This window comes from Micropterus salmoides, unplaced genomic scaffold, assembly GCF_014851395.1.
Source record: "Micropterus salmoides isolate LMB-PRFRI ecotype aquatic unplaced genomic scaffold, ASM1485139v1 Ms_hic_scaffold_13, whole genome shotgun sequence".
Taxonomy (NCBI): Eukaryota; Metazoa; Chordata; class Actinopteri; order Centrarchiformes; family Centrarchidae; genus Micropterus; species Micropterus salmoides.
The window spans coordinates 2,136,985-2,154,499 of NW_024040374.1; the positions used below are offsets into that span (position 1 = coordinate 2,136,985).

Below are 17,515 nucleotides of genomic sequence, written 5' to 3' on the forward strand. Positions count from 1 at the left end.
TACATAAAGTAAGATATGTAACTAACTGAAGTTACATAACTTAACTTACATAAGTAATACTCATTTAAACCAAATCATGATATTTTCCTAAACCTAAGCAAGTACTTTTGGTGCCTAAACCTAATCAAAGAACATCTTAGCTTTTCTGTTTCAATTGTTGAGTAATTGTAATCTTCTACAGTTGTCAAAGCTTAGTGAAGCTAGACAACAACATTGCACTGTGTGTAAGGAGAGGTCTCTCCCAGATAAATAATCACCAGTAGCCACTGATCTAAGGCTACAGCCACACTACTTTGTATTTAAAATGAAAACAATCTCTGTCCAAACCAGCGTTTCAGCTGTGATCTCCTTCTATGTTAAAACAACTGAAAACGCAAATGAAGTGGCCGTTCACTTACACTGGGCATGCGTGTGACGGTGTAAACAGGATGCAGATTGTCTACTCCGCAGTTGCAGAAGATTTAGCGAAAGAAGAAAGTACAGACAAAGAACCACACCGATTTGTTTGCACGCGCCGACAATGAGGTGGAACTGTAAGTGAAAAAAAGCTATTTTGGCGTCAGAAAACAGACTGGGAGTCATCGCAAAGTAAATACGGCAACATGCACAGTGCAAGTGTTATTTGCACCTCTATTTTCACTGTTTTCAAACTGCTCTGTTTTAGGTCATTGTAATTTGCCGTTTTTGTCTGGGCAGGAGGTGTGAACGTAGCAAAAGGTCTGCGTTGTAGATGGGGCCTCAAACAGCGATTTTCATTATACATAGATGGCAGACAGTTTCTTCCTTAATAATAAACTTGTTCTGCTCAGTAGGATATTGCAAAAACATTGGCTGTATACATTATGCAACGGAAAGGTGTGTTCTGTGTCAGTAAAGCTGAAATGATTCATAGAGGAATGATCCTTCCCACTAACTGTTGTAATTTTACAGAAGGCCTGTACTTTGGTTGACTTTAGAATTTTTGTCACAATCAGATCTGTTGGTTTTGTCACTGTGGGCTCTGGGAATTAATGACTTTTGCTAATTTCTCACATTTTACTTTTCTGACTAAAAAAAATAATGATGAATCAATAATGAAAATAAATGTTAGTTGCAGCTGTAGTGGTATCTGTTTTATATCAGGAAGGACATCATGTTATTGAGTGACATCTACCCTTTGCCCTTGGCTGTATAATCATGCCTTCTTGTGTGTGGGTGTGTGTTCACTTGTGTTTGTGTCAGTTCTGGTAAATCAGAGTCCTTTTAGGCAGCTGTTAGCAGCAGACAGCACTCTGAGTTCAGCCGTGTGTCAGGTGTCATTCATGCTTCCTGTCAGCGTTGATGACGAGCTCGTCCCTCAGGTGTTTCATGTCACTATGTCCTTCTTGCACTCGACAGCAGACTTATTAGGACAGACATAAGGTAAATCTCACAACAATGACAGTACACTCCAGATGTGGTCTGACAGCTCACAAGCATCTTTCATCTCTCCCGCTCCAGCTGCAGATTTTAAAATGAATTTACCAACTTGTACAGACCATTGCCATTTCAGAGATTGGTTTACCAACACGTACCAAGGCTAAAGATCGTCAGTTAAGTATCAAAAGGATTTAAAAACATCAAGCAAAATAAATTCTACACTTGTTGACCTCTATTGGCTTTGTTTAGTTGCCATCTGGAGAGATTCTTTCACATTTTTCAGTTGCCTGCCACCATGATGCTACATTGGTTGCTTGTGTTTGTCCTAGGTTGACCTCATCATTTAGGAGCAAAGATTCAAATTTCATCATTTGCCAAGTGCTGTAAACAGTTGCCACAATTGCAAAACTATTGCAAACTGAAACTACTGACTGCAGTTCAACAAAACCTGAGTTTACAACGTATAGAAATCTGTGTCAAAGGTTTGTGCCAAGGTTCACAATAGATCCATGGCTGCAAGTTGATTGCATTGTCTGGTTGTTTAGTCCACACCTGAGTTAGATTGACATCTTTCACATCAGCGTATACAGACCAAACCACATGGGCAAATGCAAGAGTTCATTATAAGTCTACAAAAAAGGTTAGGTGTGAAAGCACCGGGAGTATGTGCAGCAACGGGACAAAGGGCAACTCCAACTCAAATATTACACAGAAGAGACATATTCAGTTGAACAAACCCTTTTTGAATGATCACATGAAAGAAAAAGAAAAAAGATTCGCTAGCAATGTGACCCCTCGTCTTGTCTTACAAGGCTGTTATAATCAACCTGACAACGAAATATCGTTTAAATCGAAAATGTTCTCAGTAACATTTAAGACCCTCAAGGCTATTCCATCCATTGATTACCACTGATGGCGATCATTTACATAAGTATGGGAATGTTCAAGGTTAGTTCATGCTAAAATGATTTTCTGAAACCGTTTCAGGTAATCTTCAAAAATAATGCATTTCCTATATAATATCAAGGTCCATGCATGCCCATCTCCATGCTCTCTCTCTCTCTCTCTCTCTGACGAAGGAGAAGAGCTATCGACTAACCATCAAATCTCCTATCTGCACGGCTGGCCATTTCTCCTTGTCTCAGCACTCCACACCTCCTCCATTATAGCTTACAATCTCATCTGAACAGGCAAATGACCCTATGAGACATACAGAGCACGAGAGAGAGGGGGAGAGACACAAAAGAAAGGAAGAAGGAGAGGGTGAGAGAATGAGCAAAATGGGGATAGCATGGTTTTAATAACATCCCCCTGCCGGGGATGTTTTCTGCAGGAAAAAATGAGATGGATAACCAATAGGGGTGTGTTTTTGTGTCCCTGGATGACGATTCGATACATATCTAGATATGCTGATTTGGTACGATTCAGCTGTGAATTAAAGGATAACTGTGGTGTGGTTATTCTATATTTTTCTAAAAATTCCATGAAATAACCAAAACAACCTGCTCTTATGACTTCCCTGCCTTGTTTGTGGCTCACTGCTCCAAGCTCATTGGTTCCTACTAAAGATGTAATATTTTTTTTTACAAACATACTCAAAGAAATAGATAAAATAGTGCACTTTTTGGGTACTATTTTCTGCGGCGGATGAAACTACATTTGATGCTCTAGTGAGTATTCGCTGCTGCAGGACTGTGTATGTGGGATTGAGTCAAAATGAACTACAGAGTGTGCGTTCATGGTAATGAAGGAGCTTGTCACCCAGACCCAGGACAACAGTGGAGCTCTATACACAGAAGAAAAGAGGTATATATGTGATACACACACATTACTTGTCAGAAGAATTAATACATTATTGGTTTTGGTCTGTACATGAGATTTATTGACAATATGAAAAATATAGAATATCACTAGCCTAAACTGTGATTATTAATCTAACTCAGATTTGATAGGAATTCATATTTTTTCTTATCCAATTAAAGTGTTTTCTTGATTTCTATATACATATATATCCTTAATATCTACTTTCAACAACAGGGCCAGTGTGTCTGGGGTAGGGGTGTGCATCTTCACTGGTCTTATGATTCGAACAAGATTACGATTATCAGGTCAACAATTTGATTCGATTCGATATCTCGATGCATCACAATGCATCGCCTCAAAGGTGGGAATTTGTAGGCACCTCATGACGATTATGAGGGTTCAATGCGATTGTAAAACGAAGAAGATACTTTTATTGTCATATATATACGTTGCAAAATTCATTCTCTGCACTTTAACCCATCCCTCAAAGGAGCAGTGGGCAGCCGCTGTGCAGCGCCCGGGGACCAACTCCAGATCTTTATCAGCGCCCGCTCAATTGCACTGAATGAAGAACTAACATGTTGTTGATGGTGGGGGAAACCGGAGCACCAGGAGGAAACCCACGCAGACACGGGGAGAACATGCAAACTCCACACAGGAAGCAACCCGGGTTTGAACCCGCGACCTTCTTGTTGTGAGGCCACAACTATCCACTGGACCACCGTGCCACCAAAACAAATAGAATAAAGATGTATTTTTCTCACTGTTTGACTACTTTGTACTTTTAATGCAAATTATTTGTAACAATCCAAACAAGTAGGTAGTAATGAAATGCAGATATTTAATGTTACTTAATATAAATGTAACCAACATTGCATAGCATTATTACATCATTATTACTGACCTCTGCTGCTGGTATTTTTATTTCTGAAGCTACTGTTACTAGTATAGAGTCAGATGGGGGTTGAACTACGCACTTTACAATGCTCCAGCCAAACCACGTTCACTCCACCTAAATAGATCTGTTCCTTTTTCATGTCTCATCCAGTGTAGTTACGTTTGAGTCTTGTCTCGTAATGTGATTATTGTAATCTTGTATTGAGCACCATGGGACTTGAGAAACGGCATTTCGTACATTTGTGTACTCAATATGTGGATGAATCACAACAAACAAACTTGAACTAGCAGCAAAAAACCGTCCTACTCAGCTTCCAGACCGCAGTCAGAAGCGGAGATGTTAGCTAGCGCTAACTACCTTCACTTTTCCAGCAGTTGGAAAATGACATGCAGACTTTAATTAACGGACACACTGTGACCCGCACTGTACATTTACAGCTAGACTGAAAAGTAGCGCTCATATTTTCCTCTGCTCCGCTCGCTTTCACCGTCACCTACTGCCGCCTGTCACGTTGCTGTCCTGTGAAGAATGAGCAGAGGACGCTAGCTAAGCGCTACTGTGCTGTGCTGCACAGTGTGCGGGTGAAAGTCATTAACGTTGGTTGATTTTATTGATCATGTGAACGTTCAGTAGCAGCAGTCATTCAATCCACAAGTGAATGTCTGTGCCGAACAGGGAGAACCACACGTCTCCGTTGTGTGTCTGCCACAGACAGTCTGGCTGCACTTCCGCATTTCCGAATTCTGCCTTTTTTCGTTCCATCAGCATTACGTTATCAATTAACCTCTAGATAATCGATAATTTACATTTGTGAATCGATTCATAATCATCCAAGTCCGCATCGCAATGTATCTAAAAATCAATTATTTATCACACCCCTAGTCTGTGGTGGTAAAAGGCAGATGGGTTGTCAATTCCAGGCAGCTACGTTCTGTGTTTACTTTCGGTCAGACTCAGAGACAACGAGTTTGAAAAGACAGGTTGCCCCAATATATGTTATTTTGTGCCAGTTCTTGTTTCCTTGATTCTCTACAACAGGCTGCGAGTGCAAAATTAGCAAGACTAATGCAGTCACAATGGTGACATTTATGAGAAATATGTGAGTGGTTGTCTGTATATGTGTGGCCCTCCGATGGACTGGCAACTCTCCAGGGTGTACCCCGACTTTTGCCCGATGACAGCTGTACACAGGCTGGATGGGTGGATGGCAGGTTGAAATATACAGAAATTTCCCTTTAAGCATCAGCCAGAGAATAATGTAAAACTGTAAATGTAAGAGCAATTACATGGACAGAGTAACTCTTCAGCCAGTCATGAGTAGTTTGAATTTTGCAGATTGGAAATGATATTTCATCATTTCAGGAAGCCGATGGCTAAAAGCAGGCTTGTGATTGGGGACTGTGGCTGGTTGCTTTTCTGACACCTGCATTGATTTTTAAATTATCACGGCCAGAATCATTTTATGCTCGGTCTCGAGGACTGGGTAAACAGTAGAAATACACTATTCATATTTTAATGTACCAGAATGCGCACTTGCATGTATTTGTTTGCCAACCGGGCTCTTTATTGTGGAGCTGTTGAGTAAGTTTCAACTGTTTTGCCAGAGGATTCTTTGTTTTCCTCTGGACTGGAATATCCACTCTAACAACACAGTGGGCTTCTTGAAATGAAGGAGTGGGCTGTGTTTTTTGGCATAGTGTCAATGTCCATCTGAACACTGACAATATCTTGACACTTCTAATAACTAAACAATGAATTGGCTACAGCTACCTCCATTTGTGGTGTTCTTCTTCACTTCCTCAGTAATAAAATCTCTACCTGTCACTCCTCCTGTTCTTCTCAGTGGGTGACTAACCACTGCTACCCCCTCCTCTCCCTCCGCTGACCACTCATCCTCAGTGTCATGTCTCCACCGCGCTCTCAGACAACACATGTTGTCCTGGCTGCCGTCCACACAGGATCTGTGCTGACCCCACAGGCATCAGTACCTGCCGATTAGGGTGACAACTACATCCTGAGCAGTTATTGGTCCAGCCTGCTTGCCTGCTCTGACTCTCCTTCTGTTGGCAGCCATAACTCCTGGCAAATGAGGCTTATGATCCCTCGCCTCCTACGCCCTTTATGGGTGCTTGGGGAGACAATGGGGCGATGCAGACCCTCCTCCCCCTGGTCTCTCTCTCAACTGTATTTCTCTTCACCCCCCACCCCCTCTTTCCCCACACATATATTTGGCTGAAAGTGGTCCATCACCCCCCACCCCCTCTCTCAGCTGCTCAGTGATGGATGGAGAGGCAGAGGAATTAACCTTGGCTTTATGGGGACTCCTCTGCCACTCTCCACTGCTGTCTGAGATCCCTGTTTGCCTCTGACTTTTTTCTCTTGATTGTTTTCTGTGTGTGTATATATATATATTGTGTGTGTGTGTGTGAAGGGTTCCTCTTAGCGAACGCCCCATGAACAGGGCAAATGATGCATATTGAGAATTGCTTCCAAATGACGAGCGATTTGTCTCTCCTCAACTGGAGGCTGTTAGTCAAACACAGGGCAGTAGCCATGGTGGCAAGTCTCAAATATATGTTTGACATGAGATGACAGTGTACAAATGTGATAGATATTATAAACATATGACTTAGATCATGTTTTTTCCCATCATTTATCTAAAAAATAATGAGGCTGTATCCAAAATCACTCCCTTCTCTGTACTGTAAATACAACCAGGTGATAAATAAAAGGAAAAACTTGAATAAATGGGTGGAGAGACATGCAGATGCTTCTATACAGGGTATAAGGGCCAGCTTAAACCTTTGGGACATTATGGACCACATTACGGTTGGGTTTGGTTTAAAGGAACACTGGGTTGATTTGTTGAGGCTGCAGTAAAAGCTGTCACTAAAACTCTGGTGTGGTCTAAACAACCACAAGGACTCAACACAACGACCTGAAAAGGGGGGTCTCAGTCTGCCACTGGGTTCTGGTGCAGTTCATTTGTGGTAGGAAAGCAAAAAAGACCAACTTGAACGTGGGAACTGTCATGAAACCCATCTGCATATATTTAGACGTGGCACTTTGTGGATTTCTGTTCTTTGTAACTGCAATGGTGGCATTACGCCGATGTGGTGACGCTGTATCGTCATCAGCACAGTGCACCGGGAAAGATGCTGATCTAATTGCATTTCATTTTCAAGAACAAAACCTTCACAATAAAATTTTATATACAGAATTTACAGATGATGCATTTCTAAAGGCATGGAGATTTTTTATGTTACCACATGAAGCCAATAAATGCTTTTTACTTCCTGGCTGCCACTTACTTAACATTAGTTGCCGCTGGTTGATAGACGTTAGTAGGATTACTTGCTTGTCCTTCACCCTCCACCGCATCAGTCCCTCTTTTTTCACCTTGTTTATCAACTGCATCACAATTATTGGGCTTTCTAATGAAACTTTGGATGCTCAGCTGCTTTGTCACTTTGCTAGGCTATCATCATTTGTGGGTGCCTTCCAAAACAAAAAAAACTCTTTGGTTAGGTTTAGGGAAAGAGCCTTGGTTTGGGTTTAAATTACTACTTAGATTAGGGGCCGTGTATTGCTCCAAGTACTTTGACATGTGATAAGTTTTTCGCTTTGAATTTCTAGTCAAACTAAATGCAAATGGGAAGTTATTTTGGATATGGCAGGGTCAGAGTCCACATTTGGTATTTTGTGTTTTTTCTCAAAAGTATCATCCAATGACGACCATGTCTCTGCCCAACAACCACCTGCCCTTTTCCCAATCATCACTATTTCACATCCAAACAATATATTGTGAGCTTGCAGTTTTCATCACTGAAGGCGCCACATATCAGCAGCTACAACATGATTGCACTTCAAAATCAGCAGCTGTATCAATCCAATAACTGAGTATTTTGAGGCAGAGCGATGATCGCCGCTGTACCTGCCTATGAAACAACCAGGGTGACATGTCACATAAAGCCACCGACCCTGCTCTTAACTCATCTCTTTCACCCCACCGACCCTCTCGCCACCCCACTTCACCCCCAGCTAATTCCAGGTAGTGATGGCAGAGTGGAAGAGGTGACAGAGGGGAGAGTGACAGGGCAGAGGGTGAGCGAGGAGGAGGTGATGGAGGTTAATAGTCCGTCTCTCTTTACTGGCTGTAAAGGGCCCAGACAGTCTGTTAGTGCTTTAGTGCCAGGTCAATCGTACATGTCCCTTTGTATTAAAGCTCAGAGGTGACAGGCAGCAGGAGAAGCAGGACGAGGGGGAGGTGATGAGGCAGACAGGACAAGAGGAAGGCTATTGTAGTGTTCAGTCACAGGTAGAACAAATACTGCTTTACTATCAGCTGAGGTAACTAGATGTCCATTGAAGTGATATATATCTTTTTTTATTTTAGTCAAAGTTTCCAACACGTTCTTACTCACAACTCGTCACATTTGGACGCCTGGTCAAGGATCCCTTGGCCTCACTTTTTAACGCACTGGATACCCCTTTAGTGGTATTTCTGGAGGCACAGGACTCTGCGACCAAGTTACTGTAACAATAATAAATACGCAACTGTAAAGGGTGTGGGTAGGGCATGAAGAGGGACGACTCAAGAGACGACTGTTTTCCATGTTATACTGGCTCCCTCGGCAGTGTAAAACGAAACTGAGGGAGACAGAGGACTAGGGGAGCTTAGGAGGTACAGAAGGGATGGTGTGCATTTCCACAGAAAACTTGATAAATAAAAATAACTCAATGAGATTAAATTCACAATTCTTCATTAAAATCATTAAATGATAAATAAAATTCATGAATACAAATTGGAAATAAGAATTATGTGCATTTTTAACACTGTTACACCACATCTAATAAGAATTTCAAATTAAAACATGTGGATAAAGTTGTGAAACACTCGCTGTTTGGTTAGGTTTAGGCACCAAAAGCACTTGGTTAGAAAAGATCATGGTTTGGGTTAAAATAAGAAAGTTACTTAATAAGTTATGTAAATTAAGTACGTTAAGTGGCTTACGAAAGAAGTCAACATTATCTATTGGTTTCACGCGGGTACACAGCACTGGTCTCCTGGGTAAAGTCAGTTTTTTGTTGGACCAACCCCAAATCACCTTCCTACGTGGAATTTGTCGGTCTTTACTGAGTCTCTTGACATTGATTTAACATATAATAGTAGCATTGAAAAATTACGCTAAATGGGGTACCCAGTGCGTTAAAAAGTGACGCCAAGGGGACTTGACCAAGTGTCCGTTTGTGACAACTTGGGAGTGAGACCAGCTGAGGTTTCCATGTAATTTCTAAAATAATGCAGGACTTAAAGTTTCACGCAAGAAGCTTTCTGCTGACCTGTGGTGCATTCATGTGCTCTGAGAGGCTCCAAAGTCTGAGAGTTGGATGCAGAACACTGTAACATTCACAAATTCTGTTCCAACATTCGGAACTTCTGTCGTATCTTAATTAAAAACAGCAGATCAGAAGACAGCTGTTGTTACATTAGACTTCATCATTATAATCAGTACTTGTACAAAAAAATACTTGAGTATTTATAAGCAAAAACACCCACCTCCGTTATCAAGTCCATACAACTACAATATTTCATCTGAGTCAGCAACTACAAATAGATATGTGTGTGAAGTGTACACTCTCTGGATACAGTTACAGTTTCTCAATGCAGTTTTTATCATATGAGGATGCATTAAATCACATTCTGTATCTGGATGCAAAAAAATTGGATTTTGCTCACATTGCTCTCAGAGCATAAAAACAGATACGTCAGCCTTCAGGCGAGTCTTGTGATGGGAACTGTGTGTAACTTGGACACACTCCAGACAGAGAGCAGGAAAAAACGACTGCAGAAACAAAATGAGATAAATGCATAACAGCCACATTTAGGCTGTGGAAAAATAAAAGTGATATAAATTTAACATCAGCTCTCAGAAAACAACCGGCCTCATGTCCTACACTTTAAAACATGATAAAATAAATTGTGCACATACACGGAAGAAATACAATATTTTTATCTTCAAAATTGCCTGAAATGCCATTTACCTTCCAACTGGTGCATCACAAAGTCTCAATGCAAAGGAGGACAGACAAGAAGACACTGTCTGACTATACCAAAGTTGTCAACTCAGAATTTTCTTACCAAACAATTAGTGTCTTGTCGGTATAAACCAACTCCTGCTAAGACAACCACTCCACAGTCAGCAACCATAACAGTGTAAGGAATCTTATTTTCAAACAAGACTAAGAGGCTATACAGCCATACTTGTGGCTCTGTGAGGTCTGTGAGCTAAATGCTATCACGCTCACGATGACTTTGTTAATAACCGTTTAGCATATTTGATAAAGAGGAAGTACTTGGCAATCATTGCAATTTTTTGCCACATGGTTGAAATGCATTAATTGTAAGCTGCTCTGGATAAAAGTGTAAGCTAAATAAATATAATATAAACTTACTGTACAAAAAAAAACTTCAAAGTCATTAGAATTAATCTCTGGGGACCATTGATTAGTACAAAATCTATTGCCAATCCAATATTTGTGCAGATATTTTAGTCTCGACCAAATTGATGGAGAGACCAACCCACATTGTTTCCTGGCTCTCTTGCAACTGAATCACTGTCATGTCTTCATTTAAATTAGTAAAATGAGATTGGTGTTGCATTTCCTTCTTAGCTATTTCCGAGATCATGAATATTTAGGATTTAAAAACAGGTGCGCAGGGCCAAAACCCAAATAAAAAAACAACAGCTACAGCAAAAACATTGTCCCTGTTCAGGGAAGTTTTGACTTAGCTGTTTACCTCCTTTTTAACCTGCCTCTTTGCCCGCATTTATGTGTGTGCGTGATTTTTCCATCCTGATGAACATTTGATCTGACCTCAGAAATGGCTGAATATGGCTGTCAGATGTCACTGGAAACACAAAAAACAGGCACATGTTGAGAAGTCCATGTTGGCCCATCACACTGGCTGCATGAGTATGTGTGTATGACAGTGAGAGAAAGTGAATGCTCGGTGCACGGCTCTGATTGTTTCAGAGAAACTCTGGTCCTCCTGCATGATCAGGTGTGGCGGCTGGAGCTTGTCTGTCAACCCATCTGCCTGTTACTGTGACGATAGGAGCTGCGCTTTGTCCCCTTTTAGTGTCAGCCTCGGCAACATCCATGTCACGTCAGTCCAAACAAACGGCATGAGTGTGTGTTTTGGGGGAGCAGCTGAGTGGCCCTGGCAGTCTGTCCCTTATGATCAGTCTTTCCTGTATGACCTGCTGACCCTTACACACACACACACAATGGAGGTTTACTCAACTGTACAGTAGATGCACAGAAATAAGAGGTGACATTTATTTTTTCTTAAAAATATTAATAAATAAATAATAACACATTTTATTCTTAGTTCTTATTCTGAGTTCTTTTGAAGATACTCGAAGGCCTCTTACATGTCAAAATGAGTGTCACATGAATGACACAAATAAATGTTTTCTGTACTGACGCCACTACGGTGAAGGGTTTGGTTAGGTTTAGGCATTAAACAACTTGGTTAGGGTTAAGGAAAGAGCATGGTTTGGTTTGGAATTACCACTTTATTAAGGTTAGGGAACATTCGCTTTCATGGTTGTAATAATAACCACTTGCTTATCATAGTCATGGTTAAAAAAACAATGTGCATTGTCATTATAGCAGTCATCCGTGTCAAAGTTTGATATCTTATTGAACCATCCATCCATCTCCTCCCTATGTGGACTTTGCAGCTTTATAACATCATCACAACACTTCCTCAAAATTATTAACGCCACTGGAGGGTTCGGTCACTTGAACATAAACACGTGGTTTGCAGGTATTTGATATAATGACTGATGCATTAATTGTCTTGGCACCACATCTTGGTTTGTATCTTTGGAAGTAGGGCCAGTTTGTAAAAGTTTGTAAAAGTTCAGTTTGCCTCCTGTATTAATGATATAATTTTGACAATGTAAATAGGGTGGAGTGAGTTGCAGTGACGATGGATTTAGCTGATCAGTAGAACTGGGCATCATCGGCATAAAAGTGGAGCGGAGTGTAGGGGATAAAATGGAAAGGACCAAGCAAATTTTACCCATGTGTGAGAGATGTTGAGAGAAACCATGCTCTATGACACTAGCCAAGGAAGGACCGTCACACTTTTTGTCATACACACACATTTAGAAACGCACACATGTAGCGGTGTGGCAGACAGGAAGACGAGACAGTTTCCAAGAAGTGGGGGGTGGGAGTAGCTGCATCTGAGGAGGAGCATTAGACCCAAGACAATGTCACAGCCAATCACCTTCAGCACTGTCACATGACTCCTCGCAGTTGGCCGTCTCGCCATCCTTCCTCCTTCCTAAGCCTTTCTGACAAGCCCCTATCTGAAGGACTCTACTTGTCCAAACACACCTTCCTCCCCTCTCTTCTCCTCACTTTTTTATTTTTTCTTCCTTCCTTCATCTCTCCTCTTCGTGTCCACGCCAGCTCATTGATCTCTGTCAGTATTGAATGTCAGAGACACGTTCAAAGATGCTTTTCGTTCCCCATTAATAATTCACACTGCCTGAATCATCAATAATAATTCTCACAGAGCAATCATTCAGCTTTACCACCTCTCTCTCTGTCCCTCATCCCTCTCTTCCTTTCTTTATCCACTTCCTGCCCTAGGCCATTCTTCCCTTCCACACCTTATTCCCTACTTAAACTCCTCTCGCTATGCAATATCTCTTTTTGCTTATTCGGCCCACTTTTCCAGCCCTTTTATGTGGATCATATCTTCATCCTTTTTCCCTTGGCAAGGCACTTTATCATGAGGTCGGCTGGTGCTTTTACAGTTATGGATTATCTAAATATGACTGATTTCCACCTTATTCTAACAACCGGTTGTGTTGTTTTTTGTTGGTGGTGTTTTTCAATGATTTCCCTCATGTAATAAAACATTAACATTATTATTAGATTGGCAGGGAGATCCTATTCTGTGGCCTTCTTCTTTAACTGTAGCGATAACTCAAGTCCTGTCAATCACCTGCTCAACAATGAATGAGGATGGACTATGTGTCACCGCCCAGCGAGTGTATATTTACTTTAATAGATATAGTGGAGAAGAGGAAGAGGTGGAGGAGTACAAATAGAGGCAGAAAGCCTCTCTTAATGTACATGTAAATTCTCCAGTGGGTCCATGCCAAGTGTAAGTGGTTGAGTGATATTGGCAAAGGGAGAGAAGAGGGGATGGAGGGAGAGAAAGTGTCAGATTTAGGCATTTTCCTTAATGCTATAAGAGCTTATTGATATTTTGATTTTCACTGGGGGCCGGCAGGTGCTGAGGCAGCTGCTTTTCGCTCCATCTCTTTACGGGTGAGCGATGCGGAGTTCATCCCATCCTGCATGCGGAAAACCGTCCGGAAAACTGTCTCCTGGGAATGCCGCCACGACCAGAGAGTGAGAGGGAAAGGAAGAGAGAGGTACATGGGGAAAAGGAAGGAGTGGAGAAGGGGTTCATATTGGGGGAGCAGAGAAAAGGTCATCTAAGGTCCATAAGTTTCAGGACTTGTTTCACTTAATTTTAGGACTAGTGGCCCCTGTTGTCAGCTTGTTCCTCCAACAATTAGATCCAAAGCGAGATATCTCAACAGGCACTTGACAGATTGCTACAAAGCTTGACATGAAAATCCATGGTTCCCAAAGGACGCTAATATTTTTGGTGACTCGCTGACCTTTACTTTACTACAGGTCTGCTGGGCACACCTCCAATTTTTTAAGTGATTCACATAGGTCTGCTGCTCATCCTTCATTCAAATCATAAGGCAGTGGTTCTAAATATTTTGTGCTTGTGAATTCCTGATATGAAGCAATGTCCTTGCTCCATCTTAATTAGTTGTCAGTAGTCAATCAGAGTTGGATTATACTGCTAGATTGTTTATTTGAATAGCTTTTAAAGGCTTGAAGAGGTAAAACTATATAGTAAATTACAGAAAAGATTAGTCAGAAAAACAATATTTTACGCAGAATTAGTTTTTTCCTGGAAATCATCTCAAAAAGTTGGGAAAGTTTTGCACGTTTACAATTTGCATTTTGAATTATTTCCACTATGGAATGAATGAAATGCATCATGTTCTGGTAACAATCCCACAATAAAATGCAATACTCATGCAACATATTCTGTCAGTGACGATGCAAAAGGATGATCATGAATATGTTCGAGACACAGCTCAGGTTTCATCACTAACAATGATAATGGCTGCATTGCATTCAGTTGTGTCCCCGATATTTTGGATGCAAACTTACAGGCATGACTTACAGGGATACCTAAATATAACAGAGCCTTCATTAATGTTAGTTATACCTACAGCATACTGGCATGAAACGTACATTCAGGCTCCCCAGAGGATGAATCATTGGGATACTAATGACCTTTTTCTAGTGCCACCTCAAACTGATAAGGTTGTGAGAACATAAAATTTGGCTGTGCGCTTATTCATTCCAACACTTCTATACTGTAGGGGTGTAATGAACAATGCAACCTGTAGGGGACAGTAGCAGGCATAAACTTTTACAGTCTAACTGCCACACAAGTCAGTTGTTCTTACACTGTGAATAAAAAATACATTGATCCTTTAGATTTAGTACGGTATGTTTGGGTGCATCATGAAACAATTATGCAATTACTCACTAACAGAATGATAAATACCACCTTTGGAAGCATGATTTTGTCACAGAAATGGATATATAAAATCTGAACTACAACTGCAAATATGAAATATTATTACATTCTGTCCAGTATACACTCTTCTCCCTCTCAGCTTCATCGACTAGCTGACAGCGAAACCTCTACTGTAAATAAATATAAGGACACCTGCATCTCATTACAAAGAGAAATCTTGTAATCACTCCAGACTCTTCACCCAACCCTGAGTTGCTCTAACCTGCTTTTGTCTTTAATTGAAACTGCTCACTAACAACCCTCTCAGGGATCTGGCCCTGTTTTCACAGTCTCCTCTCCCTCAAGTGGGGCGGCAGCCATAGAGGAATATCACAGAATACAAAAATCCATCTTGTCTGATTTAAACATAACATGGATCGACTAAACTGACCAGCTCTTTACTCTCACAAGGATCCTGGAGTGGGCTTGGGAGTATGCCCATCCAGTCTACATGTGCTTTGTAGATCTGGAGAAGGCGTATGACCGGGTCCCCCGAGAGATACTGTGGGAGGTGCTGGAGTATGGGGTGAGGGAGGCCCTCCTCAGGGCAATCCAATCCCTGTACATCCAAAGCGAGAGCTGTGTCCGAGTACTCGGCAGTAAGTCGGACTCTTTCCAGGTGAGGGTTGGCCTTCGCCAGGGCTGTGCTTTGTCACCAATTCTGTTTGTGATATTCATGGACAGGATATCGAGGCGTAGTCGTGACGAGGAGGGGCTGCGGTTCGGTGGGCTTGGGATCTCGTCACTGCTTTTTGCGGATGATGTGGTCCTGATGGCATCATCGGTCCGTGACCTTCAGGTCTCACTGGATCGGTTTGCAGCAGAGTGTGAAGTGGTTGGGGTGAGCATTAGCACCTCTAAATCTGTGGCTGTGGTTCTCAGCAGGAAACCGGTGGAGTGCCAACTCCAGGTAGGGAATGAGTCCATACCCCCAAGTGAAGGAGCTCAAGTACCTCGGGGTCTTGTTCACGAGTGAGGGGAGACTAGAACAGGAGATTGGCCGGAGAATCGGAGCAGCGGGGGCGGTATTGTACTCTCTTTACTGCACCATTGTGACGAAAAGAGAGCTGAACCGTTAGGCAAAGCTCTCGATCTACCGGTCAGTTTTCGTTCCTACCCTAACCTATGGTCATGAAGGCTGGTTCATGACCGAAAGAACGAGATCGCGGGGACAAGCGGCCGAAATGGGTTTCCTCAGGCGGGTGGCTGGTGTCTCCCTTAGAAATAGGGTGAGAAGCTTGGCCATCCGCGAGGAGCTGAGAGTAGAGCCGCTGCTCCTTTGCGTTGAAAGGAGCCAGTTGAGGTGGTTTGGGCATCTGGTAAGGATGCCTCCTGGACGCCTCCCTAGGGACGTGTTCCAGGCACGTCCAGCTGGGAGGAGGCCTCGGGGAAGACCCAGTACTAGGTGGGGAGATTATATCTTCACACTGGCCTGGGAACGCCTCGGGATCCCCCATTCAGAGCTGGTTAATGTGGCTCGGGAAAGAGAAGTTTGGGGTCCCCTGCTGGAGTTGCTGCCCCTGCGACCCGATCCCGGATAAGCAGATGAAGATGGATGGATGAATCGACTATCACACACACACACACACACATTGTTGTGTCAATTTATGGTTACTTTGCTTTAGTTGTACTGAGCAATCCAAGCCTAGATTCACCCAGGGCTCTCAGGGCACTCCCAAACTGCAGGGGGCAATCATGCAACTACAGGGGGCAATCATGCAACAAAAGTTGGTGGAACCAACTTTTGGGGAAGTAGCTTTTGGGACTATATTTGCCTGCGCACCCACAGAGAGAGCATGGCATTGAAATGTTTGTAGAGAGTTCGGTTGGTTCTCTCATTTATTCCTGGAAAAGGACACTATGATTACAGCTCCTGATCACTCAAAGACGCAACTGGTAGGACAATTTATGATTGACTGTGTTTGAATATATTGAGTTTAAATGTTCAGGTTCTGCTTGGATTGTAATTTGTAATTTAAAATAAGTAATGGGGATTTGTTATGTGAATGTTGAACTTGACAGAAGTAACATGTGCATGAGTTTAATTACGGGATTGGTATTTTCTTGTTAAAATCCTAGGTTAGACTTAAGGATCGTGTTTAGTTTGGTTTGAAGATTCAATAGCATTTATTTATTATTTCTGCGAGAAAGTGGTATTGTGATTTATGTGTGACTGATTCATGGTTGGTTTGTGTATTTGAAAGGTTATCAACCTATACCTACTGCCCCACACTGATCTATCAAGTCACCTTCAAGAAACTATACCATATTATTCCATCACTGGTCTATCAAACCATCTCAAAGAAAATAAAGAATCAAGAAGTGAAAAGATTGAGTTGTCCTTTGCGTTCTTCAGAGAGAAAAGCAGTTTTCAAGTTTGGGCTGAGCTGTAATCAATTAAAAACACACAGAACTTGACACACATTTTCCCTGTCAGAGTGCTGAGGAGGTCAAGGAGAAATGGGGAGTCGGTGTCCAATCGACTGTTGAGAATGAAACCATCCTGTCCTGCCTGCCGCAGGGCGTGAGTCAAAATCAAGACACTGTCTGAGTTCAGTGTTACTGTCGAGGCAGTGTGACTGTAGATGACAAAAATCTCTCTTGCAGTGATACTCCACACAAAATTTTAAATTTTAGTAAGAAATATTCACCTTGTTTAAACTTAGAAGTGGCTGTAAAAAGTTTATCCAAATAAAGTTTATCCAAAAAAA

General features: G+C 41.9%; 1 long non-coding RNA gene across 1 annotated transcript; it reads left to right on the plus strand.

The window, feature by feature from the left end:
- The first annotated feature begins 16,406 nt into the window (after positions 1-16,406).
- Positions 16,407-17,135, plus strand: LOC119901379. The gene is made up of 2 exons (XR_005444176.1): positions 16,407-16,700; positions 17,009-17,135. It is a non-coding gene; the product is annotated as an uncharacterized LOC119901379 (long non-coding RNA).
- Positions 17,136-17,515: the final 380 nt, after the last annotated feature.